The sequence below is a fragment of the Ambystoma mexicanum genome, chromosome 11 (assembly GCF_040938575.1).
Source record: "Ambystoma mexicanum isolate Mex_15411 chromosome 11, UKY_AmexF1_1, whole genome shotgun sequence".
In the NCBI taxonomy this organism is placed as follows: domain Eukaryota; kingdom Metazoa; phylum Chordata; class Amphibia; order Caudata; family Ambystomatidae; genus Ambystoma; species Ambystoma mexicanum.
The window spans coordinates 1,022,303,523-1,022,328,599 of NC_090934.1; the positions used below are offsets into that span (position 1 = coordinate 1,022,303,523).

At 48.3% G+C, this 25,077-nt stretch overlaps 1 protein-coding gene across 8 annotated transcripts in view; it reads right to left on the reverse strand.

Annotated features, from left to right (window-relative positions):
* Window positions 1-25,077, reverse strand: part of DENND4A (DENN domain containing 4A) — a 2,028,245-nt gene that overhangs the window by 1,673,494 nt on the left and 329,674 nt on the right. The window lies entirely within an intron of this gene.

Below are 25,077 nucleotides of genomic sequence, written 5' to 3' on the forward strand. Positions count from 1 at the left end.
GGAGTTCATTCAGTGTCAAGACAGCACATTGCACTTTAGGTATGACCTACCATCTTTACAAATTGTCTTTTAGCGTTTTTGCACCGATTGAATGGTTTGAATAGTGGTTACAGATGGGTGTGTTGATTTTGCAATAATTCTAGACCTACGGATTTACCAATGTATTTTAAATTAATTATTTTTTATTCACTGTGTTCTTTTTCTATGTATAAATATAATAAAGAATGTTATTAAAAGAAAAATAAAAATAAAAAGTGACCAAGGTTGGTGAGCAAATCGTCAACCAAAAGAAATCCGTCTTGTCACACAGCCTTTGATGAAGAGAGTCAACCAATCAAGTATGAATATAACAATGTAGTGAAAATATTATACATGATAGGTTAGGCTCAGGAGGAGCCATCAGATAGGTTTAAACCAATGGTGGGATTATCACCCATGAACACTATATGTATACTGAAATATTAATCAATCCCCTGTATTCACAAGTTTTATAACCGATACCGCATTATGACATCGCTGTTTATGCATTCTTGGTACAAAACCACTCCCATCCATTGTAATTTTGAGAGCTGCTTGGGTGCTTTCCTGGCTGAGATTCTTTGTTTGAATAAAGCTGGGCTTTAACATGCACTTTGAGTACTCCATTATTGAGTATTATTTCTTACTAAGTGGTGCAAATTGGGCCCATCTTTACACGTGGCAGTAAAGGGTGGTTCCTTAGGAGTTTGTGGCCCATTGAGGATTCCTTGCTGCGTCCCCCTCAGGCAGCGAGGGGCGGCCTGTGGAGAACAGTATGGTTGAGAAGAGAGGTTATGCGGTATATGCAAAATCCTACCTTGTCTCGCAGGTCGCCCCGCTGGCGGGAGAAGCAGGCAGATAGAGCATTGACGCCAAAGACCATCAAGGGATCCATGTATGGGAGTATAAACTGTGCACTGCGAAACTGGGAATTTTATTTTTTTTGTGCGTTGTTAATTCATGAGATAAGAGATTCAAATCTTCTGACAAAGGTTGGGAAAGACTTCGCAGTAAGCCTCTGTAAGGGCCAAAGATATAAAGAGAAGGATTCGCGATATATAATGGGACAGCAGAATTTTGATTTGTATTAATACTTGTTGGCACCTTTTTTTGTTTGTTGTTATGGTATAACAGAGGAGATTAGATAATTGTTATGTTGGTAAAAGAGTGATTTGGGGTTGTTGACACTGACAAGGAAAAGTGGTTTAGTGTGTGAACAGCGTTTGTGGTGCTGCTCCGCAGAGAGCTATTGTAACAAGTGGGACGTGGTCTCAGAGAGACACATGGGCGTGGTGATATTGAGGAAAGAGTTGCTAAGGCCAAGAGAGAGAGAAAAGGTGAGCGATTGTTGGAGCAGTGTTTATTGATTGGTAAGTTGCAGACTATATTGTTATCATGTCAGACACCCCCCATTGTTAATTTGTGTAATTTACTTCCCAGATACAAAGACAAGATCATGAAATACCACACTCAGTGGGTTAAAGATACATCCGGCAAGATCTTTATGTGTGGCCTCAAGATGGTACTCATTCAAAAGAGGTGCTGCAACAATTATGCACCTATTTACATTCCAAACATAAGGGAAAATTAGTATGGAACAGACTAAGCATACTCGAGTTGTGGAAAATGTATGCCCTCTGCTCCTCCCCAAACAAGTGATTCGTCCTCGACTGTATAGGGACTGTAGCCATTAAAGGCTGCTGCAGAGTACACCAACCCCACATATACGCCGCGAGCGTATAGTGATGACAAAGGCATAGGAGGAGAGAAAGTGAGCACACAAAGACTATTGTCAGTGTAGATAGAATATGACAAGTGGCGCAGTCTGCAAGCAAAGCTAACCGAAGCAGGAGAGAACCCAGAAAGCGAGAGGCATGCAGCGAGAAAGGGACGAGACAGCCACTGTGTCAGATAAATGGATAGGACGGCAAATAATACCCAAACTTGATGGAAAGGGCATTGAAGATCCTAAAGAGAAGGTGTTGGAAGATAGAAAAAGACAGGGAGAAGAGAAGGAGAAAAGATTGGAGGAAGAGAAAGACAAAGACAAGAGAAGGAGAAAGAGAACGGAGAGGAAGAAAGAGAAAGAGACGAGATAGAGAGGGAAAGAAGCTTAGAAAGACACCAAAACGAAGTTGACATTATTAGCAGACATACAATGCCAAACAGAGAAACTGAAGATGTTGCAAGAAAGAATAGCGACAGCCTAGACAGGAGCAGAATAGAACACCTGTATAAAACAGGGCCAGAGAAAGTCTCTGCCAAGAGTGGGCAGGCATGTATTGGAGGAAATAATGAGTGGAACGTATGTGAGGGAGCACTTACGAATACTAGAGTTTGAGGAAGTAAATCAAGAAGACTAGGGTGAGGAAAGACAGTTGGAGTTAGAAGATGATGATGATGCGAGTGGTGAGGAGCAAGCTTCTCAAACCCCTTCTACATGTATATTTGCAGAGAGAGACATCAATCTGATAGATTTGGAGGAAAGGGATCCAGGACATACTAGATACCCATTGCTCCCAGAGATGCTTCCAGTAAATTCAGGAAGAAAAGTGCCATATGTAAATAGATTACGAGATTTACCAGGCCGTAAAAAAGTTCATATGGTCGTGGCATTAAAAAGGACATAGGGCGTGACTGCATCTGCACGCAAAACTGAACTGACAATTCCTTTTATTACAGAAAGATAGAGGGCTAGCACAATACATACCTTGGCCACAGACAAATAAAAATAATCTAATCCGCAAATTACTGTCACTTAGAGCAGGCAAAGGGAAGTGGATTTGAGTTAGAAAGGGAAACGGCTGGCATGACTTTGGTGCTAGGGGACATGAAGAGCTTGTTTGATGACATATTGGGGGAGCAACCAGAAGGCATTTGGAAACGGGCAGTGTACCCAGGGGTGACAGAACCAAATACGAAGCATGACAGTGCGCCTTTTAACAATTGCTGAGCAGACATGTGGAGAGCACTTCGAAACAATTTCCAGGCACATCAGACATGAGTGCGATCATGACACAAAAAATGTGAGCAGATCAGGACCCTGCTGCTTACATACAAAGCATACAAATAAAGTGACGTTCAGAAACAAGGGAAGCATAGGACAAAACTATACTCATTTTTATAACGTTTGATGCCAGGGACTTCCCAAAGAGGTACAAAGGCAGTTAAGGAAAATGGTGGGAATTAAGGTAAAACCATGGCCTGAGATACAATTGACTATTGTTCACCATTGTGGACTAAAACATGAGAACGACTGAAAGAAGGTTGAGGAAGGAAAGATAGAGGAAGCAAAATTGGTCCAGACAAAATAGTCAAAATTGGCAGTAGAAGGAGCAGTAACAACAAATGTTGGGGGAGGACAATAGTGCATAAGGACCACAACAAATACCATCAGGGTTCAATACAAATTTTGCAGAAAGAGGAGAATATAATGATTACCACCGCGGGAGAGGGTTTGCACCCAGAGGAAGAGGATTTGCATTCCAAATACCACAGACATGAGGGTTTAAATGGAGGACCACCACGATTTGTAGAGGAGGAAAGCTACAAAGCTGACAGCAAGTTGGTTCAAGAGGGGGGTTTGCATATCCACTGCCATGTAGCGCTGCACAGCAAGACTAATATACCCAAGATTACACACATTATCAATCAGCTCAGACACAGGTACAGCAAATGTTGCAAACACAACAGGTGGTAGAGCCTCAAATATAGCAGGCACCAATACCAGTACATGTACCACAGAATACAGTGGAACAAAGGGATGCAAGCATATTGCCGCAGGCACCAACCGCTAGGAGTATGGGGATGGCAGTGGTGGGAGGGAATCCCTTTACCCGGAAGTGGAATGAACATGTATCCACAATAGGAACAGCCCACAGAGTGACTTCATGTGTCCAATTCTATCAATTACCCCTGACCCACAAGGGGAACCGAGGGTCAGGGTGACCATAGGTGATGAGACTTTGTTTCCTGATTGATACGGGGGCGACAAGATCATGTGTTAGGGAACGAATCCTGAGGGGCAACTTGTTTGTCTTGGAAGCAAGACAACGCATCGCAACAGGTTCGAATCCCGATCCCGTGCTTAGAACCCGCTCACTGTTATTAAGCTCATTATAAAAGTACAATTATAATTATGTCAGGAATATCAACGGATGCACACGGTTTTTCTGGGGCTATGACAATGGTTTATTTTACTGATAAATTGCCTATAACAATAGGAGAACACGAGATGGCCATGCCATTACTATATTTCCGAAAAACACCAGTTAACATATTGGGGAGAGACTTGATGAGTAAACAAAACATTATTCCCTCCTCAGTATCAGAAATGGTAATATCTTCAACACCAGCTATCCATTATGTGAACGCATGCGAGTTTGTGAGAGCAGGTTATGGTCAGAAAGCTCAAAGAGGGGTGCTGCTAAACTCAGAGGTATTCCTTTATGGAGTACAAGTGCTATTGGCATAGCTTCCACGAATACAAGACACATTGTTGATATTACCCACAGAATTCTTGTTCAGACCCATGGTACCCACAGATGTAGTGGGAAGGAGATTGTTATTATTGAACTAGAAGCAGTAATAGCGAGAGAGGACACACTGATAGTACATGCAAATGATGGCCAAGGAGTAAATGGATGCACAGTAATAGCACTTGACTTGGCACATAAGCTTACTGACTTGACTGATGATGAACCGTTTGAAGATGGCTAGTCAGATGATGTGATTTCTTTTCATTTGCATTTCTGTTGCAAATAGAATACAGAGAAGTTCCCCAATTAATAGTATTGGTGCGGAAGGTACCAACCTTTTAGCAGGAGTATTTGGCAAAGGTGCAGAGTTCATTGTGGACCAGCAGTACATATGACATTGGTCTATTAAAATGGGTTGAAGCAGTCAGAATACAACAGAAAAAGGTGCCATTTTGCCATGGTAAAACAGTATCCTACGTCAAAAGCAGCAGACAAGGGCATCTATTGCCACCTTGGTGCGACAAGGTATAGGTGCCTTCAGAATTGCCATGAAATACAGCAGTATACCCAATCCAGAAGGCGAAAGTAGAGTCTTGAAGATTTATCCATGATTTGCGCTCTTTGAATAGCCATTGCCCTGCCCGATGGTTATACAATTTTCAGGCAAGACCGCAATACACAAAAAGGAGGGGGGCCAAACAATCCATCCCTATCAGAAAGATACAAGGAGACCCCTCACACAGTTGTGACTACATGCTCGTAAAAATCAACCCCTCAACTAGCTGCACCATCACCTCCCGCCTCACATACCGCCCACCAGGACCAGCGGGAGAATTCCAAGAAGCGCTCTTACACACCATCAGCAACAACCTCAAGAAAACCACCATATCCATCCTCCTGGGTGACATGAACATCGGGCTCAATGACCCCTCAGACAGGAATGCTGCCTTGTTCAACAACGCCCTCACAACACTTGGATTCAAACAAGAAGTGTTAAAACCAACACACAACAAAGGCCGCATCCTGGATTGGATCACCCAACACAACTGTCAGGTATCGACGCCCATCATCTCCCCCATTCCCTGGTCGGACCACTCCATCATCCACTTCAATATCAACTATTCCAGAACTCCACCCACCGCTCACCAAGCTCTGCTGCCCGCCCTCACGAGGAGAGCCAAGCAACTAACCAAGGAAAGACTATTACCCCACCTCCTGGTTCCCGAACTCAAACACCCTTTCACCCACAACCCAGACACTCTCGCAGCAACCTACAACGCCATTATCACCAAGGCCATAGACACCATTGCTCCCTTGGCACTTAGGAAAGCTAAACCCACCAAAAGAACTAACTCTTGGTTCACTCAGGATCTCCTGAAACTACGCTCACAAAAACGACTAGCTCTCAAAGCCTGGCAAATGAACCCCACTGACATCACTAAACAAGCCTTTAAAGACGCCGCCAAACAATACAAATCCACCATCATTGCTGCCAAAGCCAACTCCTTCAATACCAGGATCGCCAACACTAAATCCGGATCCAGAGAAATCTTCGCAATCTTCAGAGAATTGGAGTCCCCAACTCCCCCCCCCCTAACCCCTTGAATAAAGACAAAGAATGGTGCAATGACATCCAAGAAGCCATGCTCAACAAACTGAATACTCTGCAAGATAAAATCATCACTCACCAAAAAGCCTTATCGCAACAACTATCCAACCTACACCAGAACCCCGCCCCTTCCGGAATCCCAGCCTTCTCGTTCCAGGAGATGACAGGAGAGGAAGTCCGAACCATACTCAACGCCATCAAACCCTCCAACTGTAAAGGCGACTCATGTCCAGCCCAGCTCATCAAGGATAGCGCACCCTCACTAGTACCGTTCTTCACAGCCTTCATCAATGCCTCGTTCAAATCCAACCAAGTGCCATCCTGCCTCAAAGAAGCTTGGGTCCGCCCATTACTGAAAAAACCTACACTAGACCCCAAGGTACCAGGGAACTACAGGCCCATCACAACAGTTCCCTTCCTTCTCAAAATCCTGGATAAAGCTGCATACATCCAAGTTCAAAACTACCTAGAAACGCATCACCTACTTGGTCTCCGGCAATCTGGCTTCCGGCCAAACCATGGCACAGAAACAGCACTACTGGACCTCAAGAACCAAATCGATGACCTAAGAGACGTAGGCAAACCAGCTCTCCTACTTCTACTAGACCTTTCGGCGGCATTCGACCTGGTCAATCATGACACCCTCTGCCACCACCTCTCTACAGCGGGCAACTTCTCACCAGAAGCCACCGCCTGGATAGCATCCTTCCTTAAGGGCAGAGAAATGAAAGTCTTCTCGGACACAACCTGCGCCCAGTCACATCTAATTAAATGCGGTGTCCTGCAGGGGTCCTGCATATCTCCTACTCTGTACAACCTTTTCACAAGGGCACTATTCAAATACCTCGATGCAATGGGCATCACATACACAAACTACGCGGACGACAAGTCCTCATCCCTCTCACCGGAGACTACGAAGCCGACCAAAAAACCCTCATTTCCATCTACACCACCATCCAAACCTGGATGGCTGAGAATTGGCTCTGCCTCAACAGCGAAAAAACAGAGTTACTCATCATCGGATCACCTGCCACAATCAATAAAATGGGGCCCCAATATGACTCCATCATCGACAACTGCTGCATTTCGGTCTCCAAAACAGTCAAAACCCTTGGAATCTACCTAGACTCCAACCTCACCATGGACAGACAGGTCAACGCAATCTATTCAGCAGCAGCCTACCACTCAAAACTTATCACCGCAGCAAGGCCCTTCCTTTCACAGGAAAACTCCCTCACCATCGCAAGAGCCATCATAGGATCCCGCCTAGACTACTGCAATGCACTCCTACTAGGCACTTCAGCCAAAAACATTAAAAAACTTCAAACGGTGCAGAACAATGCCCTCAGAGCAGCAACAGGAATCTCGAAAAGAGACCACATTTCAGCCACCAGAAAATCCGTCCACTGGCTTCCAGTTAAGGAACGAATCCTTTTCAAATCACTGGCACTCACCCACAAATGCCGACAGGACACAGCACCACGCTACCCTGCGCAGAGATTCTCTGATCCCCCCCCCCTCCAACAGACCAACTAGATCTAGCCACACCAACCGCCTAGCAATTCCAAAAAGCCTCAGAACCAGAGCAGGTGGCACTAGCTTCCCAGTCCTCGCCGCCACCAACTGGAACTTATTACCCGCCGAGATTAGAGGTATCAAATCCCACCTGTGCTTCAGGAAAGCAATAAAAACGATGCTGTTTGTATAAACCCCACTTGGGCCCTGTCAACTGTATAACCGCTGTAATGTCAAACGTCCTTTTTTCCCAGGCTAGGGGTAGATACGATCTTGCTGTAACCTCCTCGATCTACCCCTCCTTGCATTGCAACTAAGTCATTATCTTGCAACAGCGCCCCGATGCCTCTGGGCTGTGTGGCGCTTTACAAATGTAAAAAATAAAAATAAAATAAATTGTTGAAGCAGAATTCCCATTAGTGCCAAATCCAGCAACGATCTTATGTAGTATACCCCCCATAGCCCAATGCTTTACAGTGATTTGAAAAATGCTTTTTTTCTCCATTCCCCTGCATTAAGACAAACAATACTTGACCACGTTTACCTATAATGGAATCAGATTACAACACAGTCACCTTCCACAGGGATACTGTCAGTCCCCGAGTGGTTTTAATAGGGTGCTATGGATGGACTTGGGAAATGTACAAACAGACAGCGCACTCATACAGTATGTTGATGACTTGCTAATTTGTAGTGCCACAGAGGAATAGTGCAGGAAAGACTTGGTGAAACTGTTCACAGTATTGGCTGGAAAAGGGTACCAAGTAGACAAGGAGGAACTGCAATATTGTCAGGAAGAAGTACTGTACATAGGCCAGATGATATCAAAGGAGGGAAGAAAGGTGACACCTGAAAGAGCAGAAGCGTTTACCAATACTCCCTAGCCAAATACAGTAAAAGAGCCCAAGCAGTTTTTGGGACACTAATTGTTGTTGCGTATGGGTCTTTGACTACAGCACATATGTTTGGTCACTTTTAGAATGACTGAAAGAAGCACAGAAGGACAGGAGTGATGTTGCATGAACAGGCAAGATGATAGATGCTTTTGATGAACTAAAAGAAGCAATAAGCACAGCTCCCGTGTTAGGTATCCCAAACTACAACGAAGATTTCTTCCTGTTCTCACTTTCAAATGAGGTTGCGATGAGGGCTGTTCTTGCACAGAAAACCTCAAATGGTACACACACCACTGGCATTTTACAGTGGGATCCTAGATCCACTAATGAGAGGCCATTACCCATATCAGCAAGCACTGACTTCAGCAGATTTTGCAATTGAGAAATCATCCAATGTGACAATGGCTGTTCAGCAACATTATATGTTGAAAATGCTCTTTTCGACATTCTTGAAACACCGAAAAGCACATTGACTACACAGAGAGTGCCAGGCTATGAGATCATAATATCCAACCCATCGATCAAAATTGTTAGGTGCCGCATAGTGAACCCTGCAAGATTTATAGCAGAACCAGTGGAGGAGGGAGATGATGTATAGGATTGTACTACCTACACTGAATATTATGATGACGGGTCCCAGGTCAAGGAAAATGCCCTACGAGGGGGTATAAAGCTCTTTGTGTGGTTCATCGACAATAGATCAAAGTTCAGGGTTAAGACATAGTGGAACAGCAGTAGTAAAGGCTAAAGCGACTGGAGAGTTTGAGAGAGTGCAAATTGCAAGATTGCCAGCACATTTCTCAGTGCTAACAGCAGAACTGGTAGGCATGATTCTAGCAATTAAAACGCAAAAGGATGAGGTGGTAACAGTTCATTCTGACTCAGCCTACGTGATGTCAACAGAACACTCAGGATTGTCATGTTGGAACAGGAGGAGCTTCCAGTGTGCAGACAGCACACCAGTACAGCATGCCCCATTGTTAGAGAGGTTACTAGACACACTTGAATATCCCTAGGCTACAGCCGTGGTGAAGTGCTCAGCGCACACCAGAGGTGCAGACCTGATTTTCCACGGTCTTGAAGCCACAGATGCAGAAGCCAAAAGAGCAACCTACCATCTTGAGATGTTAGACATTGCAATTGCTTCAAACAAGCATACGCACACAAACAACATGGTGACGGGAGAATGTGTTAATACATTTCCAGTAACTCAAATTGTAGAATTACAGGGACCCGTGTCACAAGAAGGAGGATTTATGGAGGAAAGGGGGTGCTCATTGTCCCACGCAGAACTGATCTGGAGGCAGGACAGCACAGGGAAACTGGTCATGCCTTTTGAGTTGCTCACAGTAGTGCTGGAGAAAATGCACTAACCAGCACACACACCACAAGGGAATGTATTGCAGCATCCATTTCAGACGACTTGCTCATTCCAAATCTAAATGAGCATGTAGCCAACTTTACTATTAATTGTATGGTTGGTCAAAAATGTACTGCTGGTCATACATTAAAAACAGTGAGAGGATCAATACCCCATCCTACTGGACCATTTTGGCATTTGCATATCTATTATGTGGATATGCTCCAAATTTGTAATGGCTACCAATATAGGATAGTGGTAGTATGTGCTTTTTCTCGCTGGATAGAGGTGGAGGTGTGCACACATACAGATACCACATCGGCTGCAAATTTCCACAAACGTGAGGCCTTTCCTAGATAGGGAATATGTGAAGGGCTGCATTCCGACAACAGGCCCCATTTTGCAAGTGAAATGTTTGAACACATTACATCTTTATTGGGAATAAGACACAAATTCTCATTGGCCTGTCATCCCCAAGCGAATGGAATTTGCGAGCGCCTAAACAGCCTCTTGAAGGAACGCATTGCAAAAATAAAGGATACTTTAAACAGGAACGGGTTGCATTGCCTTCCCTTGGCTCTTTCTGCCCTATGCAATCAGTCAGGCTCTGCCCACCACCTGATAACGCACGTGTGGTTTACAGAATGCAAAATGACCCATTGCTCCTCCCACCCGCGCTCAAAGAGATGCTGAGAATTCAGCAAAAGTGCTTGGCAAATAAATGCATGCTTATTTGATGGCTATTACTAAATCTCTGAAATGTATATTTCGACAGGTGGAGGCGAGTCAGGGGGCTCAGCTAGACTCACCAAAGATTTGAATGGACATCTTAACACAGATAGGTTGTTACAATCCCTTTCCTTATATCCGGGGGACCAGGTCCTCTGCTGTAATTTCATCAGGAAATGGCACAAGCCACGGTTTGAAGGCCCTTACATGGTTGAAAAAGCTAACTTCTCAGCAGTGAAGGCTTGGGGCAGGCGAGCGTGCTTGCATCTTAGTGATATCAAGAAATACTGTGGTGAAGCCCCAGCCCCTCGGTCTGAGTATTTGGAGCCAGAAGGTGAAGAAGTCTGAAGACCCTCGACGAGGGTGATGACCACAGGGAATCATTTTTCGGCCCCAAGAAGATTTTGAACATGTCGCCATTCTTTCAAGGAGTTTGTCTTTAAACCTTCTTATTACAATGTTTTTTTTACTGAAAAACGACGTTTGACTGTGAACATCTATTTTTTGATGAAACAGACACTTTTCCTGAATAAATATTTAATATTTTGAATAATACCAAATATTTCCTTTTGTTGCCAAGACAAGCGTATAAACACACGCATTTGAAGAAAGCTGACGTGTTGGCTATAATGATCTTCGCATTCTTTTTTCATTCTGCTGTCTTTATTTTGCTTACTGTTTTGCAGTGCAGTAGTTTAACGCTAATGTCATGATAAGGTCAGTATTCATTGATGGTAGTACAAACAATATTCCTAAAATAATAGCATTCAAGAAGACACCTGAAACATCTCCTAGAGGAAGCACACAAATTAAAAGATTAAAGAGAAGTGTGCCGGAGGATTACAATAACAAGAAGCAGTATTCTGATAATTCCCTACACATCACAAACAATGTGGGGAGTAAACACATGCAGAAGGTGAGACGGGAGAAGTCTGATGAAGAGCTGCTTTGTGCGTTCCCTGATTGCACACTCCATGAGTGACTCTAGAGTGTTCATAGCAACAGAAGTACCCACACACACACACAGCACATTGTTTGACACATCTTGCACTATGCACAACAAGGACAGTTCCAAGGTAGACGGGTCACTATAAAGTGGCCTCATTTCGAGAGGATAGCTTCATAAAGCAAATGGACCTGATGATTGAAGACGAAACACAGCACAAAGTAATGAAGTACATTTTTTCAGGCCCGCATAGAGGAGAAGAACAAGTTACTCTCTTTCCTGGTAGCGTTCTTTCGATGGGATGGTCCGACGACGTATTCCATATATATGATAGGTAATGTCCACAGCTGGGCTGCTTCGGAAAATTTTCGGCTCCTGCGTCGATGCGCCGTCCCAGAGGACTCCTCCGAAGGCCGACGTCACCCGATGTGATAAGTAGGACGCACGACACCCGTAGCCTCAGTTGTAGTTTTCCCCCCCCAGAACGTGTGACACCAGTTTTCTGCCAGTCAGACACACAAGGCCTTGCGGAACACAAGCTGCAATCGCATAAGAAATTCTGCAGCGGGGAAGGTAGGGAGGGAGCGATATACCAGGTAAGAGAGTAACTTGTTCTTCGAGGGGATTGGGTCCTCCGACATATTCCATATCTATGACAGACTGGTGTCTAGTCAAAGGATCGAATCTAAAGGGTCGACAGGTCAAAGGATCGAATTTTTTTTTTATTATATATATTTTTTTAGGTTTTCGTTTAGGGAAAAAAAGTGTTTTTTAGCAAAAAAAAGTGGGTTGCAAAAAAAAAATACGTGAAAAAAAATAATTCGATCCTTTGACCTGTCGACCCTTTGGTGTCGATCCTTTGACTGGCAACCTGACAGACTCCCAAAGCAGTACCAAGCAAGGAGGTGGGAAAAGAATTTAAAACACAAATTTAACATGCCCAATCAAATTGCGGAATAAAGGACTGCCTTGCCAAAGGCCAGATCCTGCCTTCGGATGGAATCGAGGGAGTAGTGACGTACAAAAGTATGTACCGAAGCCCAGGTGGCTGCATCACAGATTTGACGAATAGGAACACCCCTCTGCAGGGCAGTAGACGCAGCCACTCCCCTGGTAGAATGGGCCCGCAAGCCAGCCGGAGGGCCCTTACCCGCCAAGCGGTATCACTCGGAGATAGCTAAAATAATCCAACGAGACAAAGTCTGTTTCGTCACAGCTTGTCCCAAACGCTTTCCAGCGTAACCAATGAAAAGTTGATCGTCCACTCTGACCCGGGACATGCGCGAAATATAAAAGCTCAATGCTCTCCTAGGATCAAGCCTATGGAGCCTCTCCTCTTCCTTACCAGGATGTGGAGGAAGATAGAACGCCGGAAGAACAACCATCTGGCTCAAATGAAATTCTGAAACCACCTTCGGAAGAAAGGAAGGACGAACTCTAAGGACAACCCTGTCCTTATGAAACACAGTGAAGGGTGGCTTAACTGAAAGTGCCTGTAACTCCCTCACTCTGCGAGCGGAAGTAAACGCAACCAAAACACAGTTTTCAGAGTTAACAGTCTCAAAGGGCAAGAATGCAAAGGCTCAAACGGACCACCCATAAGTAACTTAAGAACAAGGTTCAAATCCCAACCGGGCACCAGAAAAGGTGACGGAGGGTACACATTAGTAAGCGCTTTCAAAAACTGAGAAATTAAAGGAATCTTACAATAGGAACATTCTTCAGACGAGTGCTTAAATATGGACAGCGCTACCATGTAACCTTTAATGGTCCCCACTTGCAAGCCCCTGTGGGCCAAGGAAAGCAAAAAAGACAGAACCATGGGAATGTCACACTCAAAAGGATCCACATTCTTAACTCTGCACCAGTCGTAGAACTTTCTCCAACTGCAACGGTACAGAGACTTTGTTGCCGGCCGCGAGCAACACCTCCATCACGTCTTCAGGGAGGTCCCAATCCTTATACCTCAACCTTTCAGAAGCCAAGCGTGAAGGTTGAGGGATCTGACCTCTGGATGGAGAACCTGATCCCCCTCTTGTGAGAGCAGATCATCTCGGTAGGGAAGACGACGTGGAGGGCAGATGGACAAGTCGAGAAGGTCCGGGTACCACGTCCTCCGGGCCCATGCCGGAGCAATGAGGATCATCCGGGAACCGAACCTCCGTAACCTCTGCAGTACTTGCGGGATGACGGGGACTCGAGGAAACTCATACAGCAGTGGGAATGACAACTCCACCACAAACGCGTCTCCTAAGGCTCCTCTTGGAGGAAATTCCCGCAAGCAGAACCTCTCGCACTTCCGGCTGACACTGGAGGCGAAGATCTCCAGCAGAATCTCCTGAGCCAGCTCCCACTCGTGAGAGAACGTGCTCCGCCTGCTCAGAGAATCCGCCGTCTCGTTGTCGTCTCCGGCCAGATGAACAGCCGAGATCGAAACTTCCTACTGGATGGCCCAGAACTCGAGCTGCATCGCCTCCCTGCACAGAGGAAGTGACCCTGCCCCCCCCCTTTTTGTTGAGGTAGTGCATGGCCACTGTGTTATCCGTTGGAATCAGGGCACTCTTTCCTCGCACAGTCGGCAGAAAAGCCTTCACGACAAGCCTGGCGGCCCTCAGCTCCAACAGATTGATATGGAGTCTGGACTCTGACAGAGACCAACGACTGCTGACTGTCAACTCGTTGGCATGAGCTCCCCATCCCGTGCGGGATGCGTCCGTCACAATCGTCACCTCCGACCAGGGAAGCCAAAATGAGGCCCCCTTCATCAGATTGCCTTCGACGGCCCACCACAGAAGGTCCTGGGCGACCGAGGGCGGCACCTGAACAGGGTCTGACAGCCTGCCAGAGGACTGAGACCACTGGGGCTTGAGTGCCCATTGCAAAGATCTCATCCGCAGACGAGCCTCTGCCACCAGAAGAATGCAGGATGCCATGAGGCCCAGCAGTCTCAAGAATTCGGACGCTGGGAGATTCTGGGCAAGTTGAAACTTGTGCACCATCTGCTGAATGTGAAAAGCCCTCACCTGGGGAGGAAAACACTGCCCCAGGGATGTGTTGAGCACTGCTCCGATGTACAGGAGCTGCTGTGTTGGCGTCAAATGGCACTTCTTTAAATTGAGGGAGAAGCCCAGCTTGTGAAGGGAGTGGCAGGTGACGGACAGATGATCCAGGACTTGCTCGGGAGAGCTCCCCCTGATCAACCAATCGTCCAGGTAGGGATAGACATTAATCTACCCTTTCCTGAGAGGCGCTGCCACCACCACCATGAGCTTGGTGAAAACCCTCGGGGTGGAGGTCAATCCGAACGGCAGGACCCGAAACTTAAAGTGCGAGTCGCCAGCCACGAACCTCAGGTACTTCTTGTGCTTGGGATGGATCGGCACATGGAAGTAAGCGTCCTTGAGGTCGAGAGACACCAACCAGTCCTGAAGTTGAAGGGCCTGGAGGACTTGAGAGAGAGTAACCATCTTGAACTTGTCCTTCCTGAGGAGTTTGTTCAAACCGCGCAAGTCCATGATGGGTCTCAATCCCCTGTCTTTCTTCGAAATAAAAAAATAAGGGGAATACCATCCCTTGTTCCTCTCCACTACAGGCACCAGTTCTATGGCGCCTTTCTCCAGCAGGGCTTGAATTTCCTGTGCAAGGAGCGGATCCGGACTCTTCAAAGAGAGGTTCCCAGGTGGATTGTCGTGAGGCCTCTGCCGAAAGGGAAGACAGTAGCCGTGGATTATGATCTCCAGAACCCACACATCTGAAGTAATGGCACGCCACTCTACAAGATGCTGCGCCAGCCTTCCCCCAACCGGCGAACCATGGGACCTGGCCTCATGACTGAGTGGTAGCGGCTGCGGCGTTGCCTGAGGGCAAAGAGGCAACTGCCCGAGCGGCCTTGGCACCTGGAGTACCCTGTTTTCCACCTCTGGCACTCTTACGGTGGCCTCTTTGACTGATAGCTCCTCTCGCTTTACTGAAGGACGAGTAATAGCAAAAGGAACCTCCCCTCCATTGTTGTCCCCTAGGACGAAAAGGCGGAGGTTGTCGAACTGCAGCGCCCAACGACTTCGCTGCAGCTTTGGAGGTCTGCAACCTCTCAAGGCTCTCGTCAGCCTTGCTGCCAAAAAGATGTTCACCGTCAAAGGGCATGTTGAGGAGCTGGGACTGCACATCAGGAGCGAACCCAGACTTCCGCAACCACGCAAGCCATGGACCGGCTGACACAATCTGCCATGTCCAAACCCGACTGAACGGCCTCACAAATGGCATCCTTGCCATCCTGAACCATAGCAAGGAAACCATCCCGTTCGTCGCCTTCGGGAATATGTTCAGCCCCTAAAGCAACACAGTTCCACAGAGTGTGTGTGAAACAAGACAAGGCACATACAGAGTTGGCCGCCTGAAGTGCCATACCCCCTGAAGAAAACACTTTCTTCGCCCAGCCGACAAAACGTTTGTCATCTCTATCCAGAGGGATGGTAGGGTACGACACCTGCTTTGCCGGGGCCGTAGCCGCCTGCACCACCAAACTCTCTGGAGTGGGGTGCCTGGACAAGTAGCAGGGGTCGCTACTGGCTGGATGGTATTTTCGTGACAAAGACTTGACCACTGCTGGGAGACTCTCCGGAGCAGTTCAAGCCACCGCCACCCTTCTCTGCATAGGCATATGAAACAGCAGTACTGGGTCAGTGGGGGGACCAAGATCAAGCATGTCCGTGAGATCATCCTGAACAAACTCCCCTGGGGGAGCCGACCATCCCAAGTACTCCGTGACCCGAGACATAAGGCGCCGGTACGAAGAATCGGCATCGGCATGAGTGCCAGGCTCCGGCCTACAAAACTCCACTTCCGGAGAGGTGTCCAGTCCACTGGCATCATGCAGTGACTGCATCAGGTCATCAAACTGGCTATGGCCCGAGAGAAGCTCATCTGGCACTGTAACCGGAACCAAGCCTTCATCAGAACCTTCATCACCCTCTGAAATGTACTCCAGGCGGTGAGAGGAAGACACCTGGGGACCAAAGCTATGCCTGACCTTAGCCGGAGCCTTTCTAGGGGCTAACCCCGTACCACGGGGCCCCTCCAACACCACCGCCTCGAAAGGCGTTGAGGGCGCCGAACGAGTCGGCGCCGGCGTCGAGAGAATCAGCGTCGAACGAATCGGCGTCGACGTCAGCTGCTCGCCGCCAGCATCGACGGTGTCGACACAGGCCTCGAAGTCGAAACTCCGAGCACGTCTCTCGACAAACTAGGCACCAACAACGTCGACGACCCCCTCGGAGGCAGAGCCTCGAGAGAGATCGTCGACTACCTCTGCGCCACAGTTGTCGACGTCTTCCTCGAAGACGGCACAGGATCACACGGTCTCGAGCGCGTCGAGGACCGGGACCTGGAACGGGCATGGCGAGAACGGCTACCCTTGTCCGAGCGGCACCTCTCCCTCGAGCCGTGCCGACCACTCGAGCCCGAAGGCTTACTAGGGGTGTCTCGACCGGTGCCGACTGACCCCACTCGGAGGCGCGGACGGACTGGTGCCTTGCGATTCAAGAATCGCTAACATCGGCTTCCCGAAGGAAGCCCATTTCTCCGGTGTCGCTTGCATGGTGGGATAAGCGACCCGCCGACGGGCGAGGTCCTCGGAAGAGGACAGGGAAGGCGACCGATGCCAGCGCTTCCGGGAATGCCGCGAAGAGGCAGAGGAGTGGCGAGACCAACTCCTGGAAGGAGACCCACTGGACTTCCGACGACGATGCAGAGAGTCGCCTCTTGAGTCATCCGTCGAAAGCCCCGTAGATCTCGACTTCCTGGGCTTAGACACCCGACCTACTGACAACTTCTTCTTGCGCTCCCGCAAGGCCTTGGCCATGAGCGACTGGCAGTCGACAAAGTCGTCCGTATCGTGGGTCTCCCCGAGGCACCAGAGGCAGGCGTCGTGCGAGTCCGTGACCGACATCTTGGACCCACAGTCCACGCATTTCTTGAAGCCCGGACGCGGGGTTGAAGACGAGGTAGACATCGTCACGTACAGGTTTTCACAAAAACCGAACAGGTTTCAAGAACCGAGAAGAATACAACAAACTCCAAAGAGTCGAGGCATACCGAGATTCACGAAGCGAACATGTTCGCAGAAAAAACGGAACGGAGGCTACGGGCGTTGTGCGTCCTACGGATCACATCGGGTGAAGTCGGCCGTCGGAGGAGGTCCTCGGGGACGGCGCATCGACGTCATCGACGCAGGACGCAGGTGCCGAAAATTTTCCGAAGCAGCACAGCTGTGGACATTACCTGTCATAGATATGGAATACATCGGATGACCCAATCACCTCGAAATTTGAATAGAAGATCACACATTTCTGCAGTGCACTGGTGCACAAGGGAAAGTAATAGCTGGTTGCTGCAACAGACCCTAATTACACATAGGAGACAATGTATTGACTTCAGAAAGGAGGGTCAGTGGACTAATAGGCTGCAAAGCAAAAACAATCTTAACGGCACCAAAAGAGACTGCTTGAAAATGTAAACAGATTGTGCCTTGGTTTGAATATTCAAAATTTCTTACCAAGGTAGAACATGAAGGAGCACCGGTACCCAGAATACCAATTAAAAACACAACCCTCTTTATCAAGAAACTGTGGCTCAGTGAAAGAAGGGATGAATGAAGGGTGCCAATGTATTATGGACCCACCAGAAATCAAAGTGGGTACAGCTGTATTGATGGACTACTATTAGGCTTGTGGGTCAAAAGGCATATATGCAGCTCCCTCCAAATTGGGGAGGCATATGCTCCATAGTAGTGATAAGCTCATCAGCACTGATGGTGAGTCACAGTGAGGTGCAGATTGGCAATTTCCCCATGATAAACACAAACGCAAGACATAAAAGGTCTCGCTCCCTAAAACGCACTAGGAGAAAGAATTATTTCTTGACAAAGTCAATTGAGACTTATGACAACATACCAGACTAACACAAATTGTTTGGATGAACGGCAATGTTCTTTAACTCCTACCTTGCTCCCGGCTTGCAAGCATATCAGATGGGAGCTGTTGCAAACAACAAATGCAACTGTGAAGGGGTTTAATGCGATTAAAGAAGAATTGAGAGAAATGTGGGTAATGACTCTCCAAAATAGGTATGTCCTTGATCTTATAAGGGCCATGGAAGGTGGCATTTGCGCCCAGATAAGCTTGTCTTGCTGTACGTATACACCAGCAAACTATGGGCAGAATGGGTCCCTTACAGAGGCTACAACAACCTTACAGGAGCTGCCCTCAAGATGGTCTTGGAGGTGGGGGACATTTATGATCATTGGTTTAGTTACCTGTTCTCATGGGTACCCACCTGATTGGCAACCACAGTCAAAATATTACTGCCTGTACTGGTCCTGAAAGCTTTCTGTGTCCTAAAGATAACCTTGAGTAAATGTGGAAAGGCTGCCAAGAAGACACTGGAAATGACAATAATAGTGAATGTGGGTGATCAAATACACAGATGTGCATAAACAGATGAGCCATCCTGTATGTACCCACTGGAATACCCTATTGAACCCCCTGGACCAATGTGTGAATGTCCTATTGACTCCTACAACTAGCACACGAGGCAGCCTGAGGGGGTCACCAGAATATGGATGCTTAAGGAGGGCCATAATGTAATGGGCAGAAGTGCGGATGTGGTTAAGGACTCGACCAGAGGGCAGATGGGCAACGATGCAGATAAATAGGCCAGTACCACCTTTTGCCCCAAGTCAGAAAAATAGTCTATTTACAGCACCTGCCCCTCCCCGTTACCGTACTGCTGGAAAATGGTATAAACTGACACAACCCTACCACCCCATGAATGTTAAACAGTCAACATACATGCACCAGTCAGGGTAATTGACCAGGATTACAGAGGAGAGGTCCACCTAATCCTACAGAACCTCCATATTATGCCCTCCATCTTGAAAAAAGGTCACCCAATATCCCAACAGATATACGATAAGATATTGATTCCATACATCAAGTATTTGGAAATCCTGGAACATACTGACAGAGTTGTGAAATGATAGAAAACCAAAATATGAAGACCTAACTTCATAACTCCCTGCACCTGCATCTATCGAGTTTGCATAAGCTCAGGGAACAGGTCTGCTTCTGTACCAAGCTTGGAAGATGTTGGATTCACTGAAGACGATACATTTCATAGAGAAAGGTGGACTCCTATATCAATTCAACGTGAACCCAAGAGGAGATGGCATTAATTACCACAAACTGTTGGTCCAGAAAAAGTTTGAGAAGGCCATGATGGGCATCATGGGCTAGAAAAAAATAAAAAAGCTGGTGAGCCGGTTTTACTGGCCATGGGTATACGCTGACATGAAACAACTCTCCACATAGTGTCCTATCTTTCAGAAGACCTCTCTTAACGATGTACTCTACAGCCTTTAACTATCATAGAGCTACCATTCCACTGGATCGGTATGGGTGTAGTTGGCTCCCTGATGCCCTCCAAGTCTGAAAACCGATACATTTTGGTGATCATCTACCGCGCAATCTGATACCCTGAGGTATTCCAAATGAGAAGTAGCAGCTGCGGCGTTGCCCGAGGGCAAAGAGGCAACTGCCCGAGTGGCCTTGGCACCTCGAGTACCTTTATTTCCACCTTTGGCACTCTTACGATGGCCTCTTTGATTGCTAGCTCCCCTCGCTTTACTGAAGGACGAGTAATAGCGAAAGGAACCTGCCCTCCATTGCTGTCCCCTAGGACGAAAAGGCGGAGGTTGGCGAACTGCAGCGCCCAACGACTTCGCTGCATCTTTGGAGGTCTGCAACCTCTCAAGGCTCTCATCAGCCTTGCTGCCAAAAAGGTGTTCACCGTGAAAGGGCATGTTGAGGAGCAGGCACTGCACATCAGGAGCGAACCCAGACTTCCGCAACCACGCAAACCTGCGCATTACGGTGCTCGCCGCCATGGACCGGCTGACACAATACGCCAAGTCCAAACCCGACTGAACGGCCTCACACATGGCATCCTTGCCATCCTGAACCATAGCAAGGAAACCATCCTGTTCGTCCCCTTCGGGAATATGTTCAGCCGCTAATGCAACACAGTTCCACAGAGTGTGTGTGAAACGAGACAAGACACATATGGAGTTGGCCGCCTGAAGCGCCATACCCCCTGAAGAAAACACTTTCTTCGCCCAGCCGTCAAAACGTTTGTCGTCCCTATCCGGAGGGATGGTAGGATACGACGCCTGCTTTGCCAGGGCCGAAGCCGCCTGCACCACCAAACTCTCCGGAGTGGGGTGCCTAGACAAGTAGCAGGGGTCGCTACTAGCTGGACGGTATTTTCACGACAAAGACTTGCCCACTGCCGGGAGACTCTCCGGAGCAGTCCAAGCCGCTGCCACCCTTCTCTGCAGAGCCATATGAAACGGCAGTACCGGGTCAGTGTAGGGACCGAGATCAAGGATGTCCGTGAGATCATCCTGAACGAACTCCCCTGGGGGAGCTGACCAACCCAAGTACTCGGTGACCCGAGACATAAGGCGCCGATATGAAGAATCGGCATGAGTGCCAGGCTCCGGCCTACAAAACTTCACCTCCGGAGAGGTGTCCAGTCCACTGGCATCATGCAGCGACTGCCGCAGGTCATCAAACTGGCTATGGCCCGAGATAAGTTCATCGGGAACCGGAACCAAGCCGCCATCAGAGCCTTCATCACCCTCAGAAATGTACTCCAGGCGGGGAGAGGAAGACCTCTGGGGACCAAAGCAGTGCCTGACCTTAGCCAGAGCCTTTCTAGGGGTAAACCCAGTGCCACGGGGCCCCTCCAACACCACGGCCTCAAAGGCGTCGAGGGCGCCGAACGAGTCGGCGCCAGCGTCGACAGAAAAGGCATCGACGTCGAGCGAATCGGCGTCGACGTCAGCTGCAGCGCCGCCAGCATCGGCGGAGTCGACACAGGCCTCGAAGCCGGAGCTCCGAGCGTGTCTCTCGACGACCTAGGCGCCGACGACCCCCTCGGAGGCGGAGCCTCGAGAGAAATCGTCGACGACCTCGCCAACACATGTGTCGACATCTTCTTTGAAGACGGCACAGGATCACGCGGTCTCGAGCACATAGAGGACCGGGACCTGGAACGGGCATGGCAAGAACGGCTACCCTTGTCCAAGCGGGACCTCTCCCGCGAGCCGTGCCGACCACCCGAGCCCAAAGGCGTACAAGCGGTGTCTCTCGACCGGTGCCGACCGACCCCACTCGGAGGCGCGGACGGACCGGTGCCCTGCGATTCAAAAATCGCTAGCATCTGCTTCCCGAAGGAAGCCCATTCCTCCGGTGTCGCTTGCATGGAGGGATAAGCGACCTGCCGATGGGCGGAGTCCTCGGAAGAGGACGGGGAAGGTGACCTATGCCGGCGCTTCCGGGAATGCCTCGAAGAGGCGGAGGACTGGCGAGACCGACTCCTGGAAGGAGACCCACTGGACTTCCGACAATGCGGAGAGTCGCCCCTCGAGTCATCCGTCAAAAGTCCCGCAGACCTCGACTTCCGGAGCTTAGGCACCTGGCCTACCGACAGCTTCTTCTTGCGTTCCCGCAAGGCCTTTGCTGTGAGTGACTGGCAGTCGACACAGTCGTCCGTATCATGGGCCTCTCCGAGGCACCAGAGGCAGGCGTTGTGCGAGTCCGTGACCGACATCTTGGACCCACAGTCCCCGCATTTCTTGAAGCCCGGACGCGGGATTGAAGACGAAGAAGACATCACCACGAACAGGTCTTCACAACAAACCGAACAGGTTCAACTAACCGAGAATTGAAAACAGCAAACTCCAACGAGTCGAGGCGTACCGAGATTCACGAAGCGAACACGTTCGTGGAAAAAACGGAACTGAGGCTATGGCCGTTGTGCGTCCTACTTATCACATCGGGTGACGTTGGCCGTCGTAGGAGGTCCTCGGGGACGGCGCATCGACGTCATCGACGCAGGACACAGACGCCAAAGATTTTCCGAGGCAGCACCGCTGTGGACATTACCGGTCATAAATATGGAATACGTCGGAGGACCCAATCCCCTCGAAACCAACATTCTTAGCTTCATGAACAGGAGTGGGATAGGGCATGAGGAGGTAGGCTATCCAAAAGGGAGTGGGCAAATAGTGCATAGCTAGGAAAAAGATTTCTGTTTTAGCAGCATTTAATCATAGGTATTTATCTATTGTCCAGTTTTGGAGAGATACAAAGTGCTTAGTGATGTCTTGTGATGAGTTGCCAGGGTCATGCAGCTGGAAGGCAATCTTCGTATCATCCGCTTACATTTGACAGGGTGCACTGAAGACGTTGCAAAAGCCAATGAGCGATTTCATGTAGCAGTTCAACAGAAATGGAGCGAGAACACAGTCTTGCGGTATACCAGAGGCAGCGGTGAAGGGTTTGGAGAAGAAGGCGGCAAGTTTCACCCGATAGGTGGCAAGTTTCACCCGATAGGTCCTGTCTTGCAAGTAGGAGGATACCCATTGTAACAGTGGAGTAACTGAAATTGGGGGGTGGAGGGACATGACATCTAAATGAAAGTGGCCCCTGCCAAATGAGTGGAACAAATTGGTGTGCCACAAAAGTTGGGAGGGGACAAACACCTTTGTCCCCCCCTACAATTACGCCCATACATTTTACATTTTACAATTCATCCCTGGATGCCCAGGACGTGCTGCAGCCTTTGAAGAAGGGTGATGAGTTTCAAAGGCAGCATAAAAATCAAAAAGAAAAAGGGCTGCTAGTAAGTTATTGTCTGCGATGGATAGGAGAGCCTCCTTCATGTACAGTAGTGCAGATTCTGAGCAGCAGGCTGGATGGAACCCACATTGGAAGTTGTGTAAGAGTTTTTCTTTTTTGCAATAATACATGAGCTGGTTAGGGCCATCTATTCCAGGACTTTGCCAAGGAATAGATTGATATAATTGGGCAGTTATTTTTATAGGGTAGTACCACACCCATCCTGTACCCTCTAGGTTAGTGCACAGATTCATTTTGGCATGGAAGCTGGCTGGTTTAAAAAATGTTCAATAGCGTTCAGTGTACTTGATACAATTTGGGTTAATATGACAGGGGTTCAATATGCAGCTAGCATGTCTTTCCAGGATGTGGCTAGTTATAATTATGATTTTATTTTATCCAAATGGACTTAACACAAGATGAGGGGGAGTCGTCCAAAGCCACTGAACTTGGTGAGATGACATGTTTATTTCTTTTACATCAATGTTTTGATAATATTAACAAATTCCCAAGGGCAGCTCGTTCATGATGGCCGATAGGATGCTGACCCATCACCCATTATGGATGAGCCTAGCCAGCCCATTGAAAACACTGAGCACACCCGTCAACGGCAGCAAACAGCTGAGGGAGCACTGCTGGGCTGGCTTTAAAAGGTACAGGGCAATATGGTTTCCCTTTGACAGTTGCAGTACCCTAGTGCGAATGTCCAATGGGCCATGCAATGAGAGGGGCGTTTTGCTACCCCGGCTTTGTATTGGCCATTGGGGATGGTTGCTGGGGTACAGCGAGCCTAAATGTCCCTGCACATTCGGAGAGCCTGGGGCATTCCGACGAGAGTGCTCTGGCACCTCTGCACGTGGGCAAGAGTCAGGAAGTTCTCCCTGCTTCATGCTGGGCGGGAGCCAGAGGGCTTTCAGAACAGATGGCATCAGGATGGGCAGAATCTGGACTGCTGTTGCGAGTAAGAAATACAAAAGTATTATTGTATGTGTGGGTGAGAACGAGTGAGTGTATAGTTTAAGGGTGCACCTGTGAAAGGGCGACTGTGTGGTGTATGGGATCATGTGTGAATGAACGAGTGAAAGCTGTGGGAATGTGTGTGTAATTGCGTTTGTACTAAGCTCAGGGCCGATAATTTGGAGTCGGGAGGGGCTCATTAGCAGCAGTCTAGATGAACAAGTTACTCTCTGACCTGGTAACGTTCTTTCGATGGGATGGTCCGACGACATATTCCATATCTATGACAGTAATCACCACAGCTGTGCTGCTTGGGAAAATCTTTCGGCGTCTGCGTCCTGTGTCGATGACGTCGATACGCTGTCCTCAAGGGCCTCTGTCGAGCCGACGTCACCGGATGTTATAAGTAGGACACACGATGCCCGTAGCCTCAGTTGTAGTTTTTTCCCCCAGAAAGTGTGGCACAAACCACTGCCAGTATGACCACAGAAAGCCTTGCGGAAACGTAAGCTGCAATCGCATAAGAAATTCTGTAGCGGGGCAGGTAGGGAGGGAGCGATATGTAATACGTCGTCGGACCATCCCATCGAAAGAACGTTACCAGGTAAGAGAGTAACTTGTTCTTCGAGGGGATTGGGTCCTCCGAAGTATTCCATATCTATGACAGACTCCCAAAGCAGTACCAATGTATGGAGGAGGGAAAAGAATTTAGAATATAGAAATTTAGAATGCCCAATAAATAGCAGAGTAAAGGACTGCCTTGCCAAAGGCCAGATCCTGCCCATGGAGAGTAAAGGACTGCCTTGCCAAAGGCCAGACCCTGCCCATGGA